At 45.9% G+C, this 5,826-nt stretch overlaps 1 long non-coding RNA gene and 1 pseudogene across 1 annotated transcript; both read right to left on the bottom strand.

Moving 5' to 3' along the window:
• Positions 1 to 3,076: 3,076 nt before the first annotated feature.
• LOC119287930 lies at positions 3,077 to 3,977 on the bottom strand (annotated as a pseudogene).
• A 207-nt stretch (positions 3,978 to 4,184) lies between these two features.
• LOC119287932 lies at positions 4,185 to 5,372 on the bottom strand. The gene is made up of 2 exons (XR_005141018.1): positions 4,876 to 5,372; positions 4,185 to 4,511 (listed from the first exon to the last, which is right to left on the bottom strand). It is a non-coding gene; the product is annotated as an uncharacterized LOC119287932 (long non-coding RNA).
• Between the last annotated feature and the right edge of the window lie 454 nt (positions 5,373 to 5,826).

The following is a 5,826-nucleotide window of genomic DNA, read 5'->3' as shown; positions in this document are numbered from 1 at the left end:
ACTGGAGGTGGAAGAAAGGGGCTGAGGAGAATTAAGGAGAAAGGGATAAGTTATGAGATTTGATTCGCATGTGGGTGGGTCCACTGTCCTTACGTGTCGCGAACAGAAACGGCGGAGCGCTGCGCGCGTGGACGCGTCCGGCGGAAAGTTCGGTCGGCGCGCTGCACACAAGGGTTTACCAAAAACAAACTAGGTATGAACATGACGCTAGTCCACTTGGTAAATGCCTTTGCTCTTGAAATTGTAGCTTTGCGGTTCGAATCCCATCATTCACAATTTCATTTTCGTGATTTAGCAACTCAGAAAAAAAAAGATATGTAGGCCGGCCGGCTAACGAGAGGAGGTGCGCGCTTCACGGGCTGCTAGCGAAATAGCCGAATAGGGATTGCCACATGCAACTACAACCGCTCCAAAAAAATGCAATCACATGGATCCAAACCACACACTGCACATAGCCGTGTTGACATTCGCAAAAATATACTTCCTCCGTCCGGAAATACTTGTCATCAAAATGGAGTAACACCCATGTTGACAGGTGTAGTCATGGCTCCTTCGTAGTGCCAAGCTGCCATACTGTCTGGAGCTGAATAATTCTATGTGTATCCTCAACTATGTAGAAGAAGCACCAGCGCTCGATCCAAGGGCACCTAGCTCAAAATCTAGTGGTATATGTATAGGGTAGAGAAGTGGTCACAGAGGCCATTATTCATATAAGTGTAGCATGTTTTGTTTTGTGACTAATATAAGTGTAGCAATATTAGTTGAATATTTTACGTGTCCATGATATGAAGCTCCAAAAATATTGTCTAGGTTATTCCCGACTAGACTAGACGTGACGATGATGGCGCGATGACGTTTATCCCTTCTTGAAGGCGTTGTTCTGGAAGAAATTGACTTAGGCGTTTCATATCTTTAATGGCTCAGGTGGGATTGCATTTGTTATGTACTGTGTTAAATAATAAATAAAAATGGTTGTATACATCATGATAATTTAGATGCAGGGGCTAACCTCTTAAGTAGGAGCAATGCTACATCTGCAGAGGATTTACAGGATGAGATGGGGTGGACGGTTTTGATTAGGGATTAGAATGAAGCGGGGCCACACTGAAATTCAGGAGGTGAGAGATTAGTGAGGGCAGAGGGATCAATCTGGGTTTTTTTAAGGGGTAGAGGGATCAGTATGTTAACTCGGTAACTCCTCGTATGTCTAGCATTTTTTTTGCTTAAGTAGTTAGTTGGCTCCATTCTAGGCCTCCAAGACGATCCGAGTTCAAACCTCTGCATCATGGCCTTGTGACCTATTCAACCCTTGCTTCCCGGGCCGGGTTGCTACTTTTGCCACTGATGAAAAATCCTTGTTGCTCATCTTCAAACCAACTTGCCGGCACGCTTGCACGCACGAGAACAACTAATTCAAGGAATCACGATCTCCCCATGTAGCTAGCATGACAGAGCCAGCGTGCCATTGCACCAACACCTCGACGATACACACTCGTTGCTTCTACGTCACATCTTCAAGAGCCTACAAGTGTGCGTCGGGTGAAGGTAGCTATGGTAATACCTAACAACCGGGCTACAAAACCTTGCGTAACAAGAACACAAGGAACACTGAATGAGCTTCAGTCTTGTCTATCTGCACTAAGTGGTAAGCAACTTCCCCAATATGTTAATGTTCTGACATGCTAATGTTCTGATGTCTCTAATTCCCATGTGCATGTAATTGCATCTGATATGTCTGTTCCTCTCTCATTTTTCCTGTCGTCCATGTGTGTTGTTGCCTATATGAATGAATAACTTGGTTAACTATCTAATTTGGTGAAAGATACATAGGGTGTTATATATGTATAGGGTAGAGGAGAGAGGACCGAAACCATTACACACAAGTGTAGCATGGTAGCTGAATATTCATTATGCATCCATAGTATGAATAATCATAGGTACTATATAGGATTGATGTACATAGGAACCCCCATCGTACTCTTCGGTAAGCGTGTAGTATTCATGAAAGGCGCACCTTAACCCAATATAATTGTGATGCAAAGTTCATCATATACTACTGATGGGCCATATGGCTCTATGCGTCCTATGTTACTTGGTTCTTTTTTTATGGCCGGTTACTTGGTGCTAGTAGGTCATGTAAGTAGAATGAAAGATACAGAGAAAGCAACCCAGGTCCAGCCTGGTCCCCCTATCGGAGGAGCAGCACATGCAACTACTACCACTCAAAAAAAGAACATGCAACTACATGGATCAAAACAACACACTTCACATGGCGTGTTGACAGGGATGATAGTCATGCCTCCTTCATAGTGCCAAGCTACCATTACTGTTTGGAGCTCAATAATTCTATGTGTATCCTCGACTACATAGCAGAAGCACCAGCGTTGGATCCAAGGACACCTAGCTCAAAGTCAAGTGGTATACGTATAGGGGAGAGAAGAGACGACGAAGGCCATTATTCACATAAGTGTAGGGTCTTAGTTGAATATTTTACGTGTCCATGCTAAGAAACTACTCCCTCTGTTCCCTAATATTTGTCTTTTTGATATTTTAAATGGACTACAACATAAGGATATATGTAGACATAATTTAGAATGTAGATTCACTCGTTTTGCTTCGTCTGTAATCACTTTTTGAAATCTCTAGAAAGACAAATATTTGGGAACGGATGGAGTATTAATGATCAGAGGTAGTTTTATAAAGTAGCATGTCAATTTTCACATTTTGGAAGCATGGCATTTATAAATTTATGTTTTCTCTGTTTTTTATAAGAAAATGTCTATTATTTTGTTCTTTTTGCTGTTTTTTATGTATAAGGTGGCAGTTTTAAAGTTTAGCATTATTACACTTTTAAATTTTAGCAGGGCATTTTTGGTCAATCGGGGGTCACCCTGGCCCGCGCCCGCCCTCTAGCGAACGATCAGAAACGATCGCCGGGAGCTGCTCCCCCGGCGGAACGAGAATGAATAGAATTGTAGTCTGGCTGTGCTCTGGTCCCCAAGAGATCGTTGAACTTTGTAAGAAGGGTTGTAGGGTTGATCCTGAGTAATACAAGTCTTCTATCCTCCAAAACAACTTGGTTTATAAGTAGCTCCGTAGTGTGTACAACATGCGGCTTCAGTTAGAAGCAAAGTTAACAATGAATGAACACGCTGGTCGTAGGAAGAAAGAATTAGTAGTCACGCACCGCAGGACCAGGAGTAGCTCGTGATTCACAGATCAATGGCTCACGATGGTCTCGAAGCAGTCGATTCCGTCGAACTCCGGCACGAACCGCGGACGCAACGTCGACTATCACTGCGATTTCCCTTTCTCGGGCCGTTGCTCTGCCTCCCGCGGCAGACCGCCCTGCTTCCCCTGTTTCCTGCTGATCCAGCTTGGTCATCCTCCTGCAGCTTCCTTTCCCGCCAGGAGAGTCGGGCCCAGCTGCCGCCGGCGCCGGTGCCGGGGGCGATGTCGGCCGGCGAGGCGCTCAGGATGGAGAAGGCCAGCACCTTGTCCATGCTCGAATGGAGATGGCGATGATTCCTGCAGCAGCTCAGGTCAGGTGGCCGATGCTTTCCTGCACGCACACGCCCTGACTTTTCTTCAATCAATCAATTGGTTTTGCTTGCTTGGCCTTGCTCGGGTTGGTGAAGGGATAGAGGGGACGCGGCCCGACTTATATACGGCGGAGCCTCGAGGAAGCTTTGGGCATGGCGGTTTACTGCGCTCCAGAATATATATGTACACGGCCGCGAGAGAGAAGTAGCGAGCGAGCTGGTGATCATCTCGCGGTTTCGTGGCTTGGCGCGTGTTTATCTTCTTTTTCTCGTGTTCTTGCCTTCTCTACCGTGTGGCGTGTCCATTAACAGTTGGACACATGAGCCTTGCGACCTCTGTAAAACTTACGTGAGAGTGGCTAAGTACCCAATGCTGCTCATGTTCTGATGTCTCCCATTCCCGTTTGCATTGGTTATTTTTCTCACATTCCCCTTTGTTCATGTGTGTTCATTGCCTGTATGAATGAAACAACTGGGTTTGCTATCTACTTTGGCGACGATGGGGCGGTATATATATAAGGGAGAGGACGGAGGCCATCATTCACCCCAAGTGTAACATGTTGGTTGAATATTCATTGTGTATCCGTGATGATATGAATGACCATGGGTGTTGGGTTGCTATACGTATGAGGAAAAATTAAATCACATACGCCCCATAGAAAATTATCCGGCGCTTGGCCACTTGCAGAGTGAACTGCAGCTCTTCCACTACAACACGACAGATATTACAACACATTCTAAAATGCCTCTAGATGACACATAGATGCCTTTACATGTTTTTGGAGTCGTTCCTCCAAAACGCTAGAAATAACCCCGAAGGGAAAGATCAAGGAAGGCGTATTCCAGTCTCGCCTCCAAAGACTGACAATCGGCAGCGTTCTTCAAAGTGCCTCCAAAGCTCCCACATTCGGCGGCGTTCTTAAAAGTGCCTCCAAAGCTCCCACGTTTCGGTGGCGTTTTTGGTAGACGCTGCTAATCAGGTTTAGACAAAAATTAGTCATACACCGGTCGGTATCCTGTCACTCTCTCGTCCTCACCCGAGGCTACACACAGCTCTTCATATATTACTGCGTCTAGCCACTTACTCCCTCCGTTCCAAAATAGTATAAAAACGCTCTTATATTTTGGGATGGAGGGAGTAGCTATTTAGCATTAACCTTGGGCTGGGGGCCCACCAAGTGAAAGTGAATTCTAAATTTAATTAGTACATTTGCAACAACAAAAGATATTCAAGCAGCAAATGGAAACCACTCTATTAAGTACACATGTAGTCTACCAAGGAAAAATGCAGTGGGAACTAAAAAATAAAAAATGAAGTAAATTCTCCACCAACCTTCGCTTGTGTGAGTAATGCTTTCCCTATATATATGTAAGTCCACATCTTCATGATAAGAAGCAAGTTTCAGTAATTCATCCACACACTTTGTATTTACTTCTCCATTTATTTCACCTGTTAATTCATGAACAGATGTGAGCAGACACAAAAAGAAACTGACGTGAGAAGAACCAAGTAGATGTCAAAATCAGAGGGCTGGCTAGTTCCACTATCAGCAAAGTTGTGCTCTCCGTTCAATTCTAGATTAGTCTGACTAAACATCTCTACTCCGTCATGACATCAAGACTTCAAAGCCAAAGCTTATCCAAATAATCCCGGCGAAATGGGTTTCTTTGTACCATATGAAAGAACTTGGTTTACTGGCAACTCTGTATTCTGTACAACATCCGGCTTCAGTTAAAAGCACAAGTTAACAACGAATGAACACGCCGATCGTACGGTGTGATCGAGTGAAGAAAGAATTAGTAGTTACACGCGCGGCGGGAACAGGGGCAGTTCGTGATTCACCGATCAATGGCACACTATGGTCTCGAAGCAGTCGATTCCATCGAACTCCGGCGCGAACCGCGGCCGCGTTGACTGCGATTTCCCCTTGCCCGGCTGCTTCTCTGCTTCCACCGGCAGACCGCCCTGCTTCCCATGTTTCCCTTCTGCTCGAGCCTGGTCGCCCTCCTGTAGCTTCCTTCCCCGCCAGGACAGCCGAGACCAGCTGCCGCCGTTGCTGGCGCCGGGGGCGATGTCGGCCGGCGAGGCGCTCAGGATGGAGAAGGCCAGCACCTTGTCCATACTCGATTGGAGACGCTCCGGTGGCCGACGCTTTCTGACGCACGTTCTCTGACTCTGCTTCAATCAATCGATGGCTTTGCTTGGTTCTTTCTTGCTCGGGCTGGTGAATGGCAAGAGACGAAGCGACCCGGCTTATATACGACGGGGCATGGACATGGAGGA

This window comes from Triticum dicoccoides, chromosome 4A, assembly GCF_002162155.2.
Source record: "Triticum dicoccoides isolate Atlit2015 ecotype Zavitan chromosome 4A, WEW_v2.0, whole genome shotgun sequence".
Taxonomy (NCBI): domain Eukaryota; kingdom Viridiplantae; phylum Streptophyta; class Magnoliopsida; order Poales; family Poaceae; genus Triticum; species Triticum dicoccoides.
Note: the sequence above shows the minus strand (reverse complement) of the source record. Positions and strands in the feature narration are given on the sequence as shown.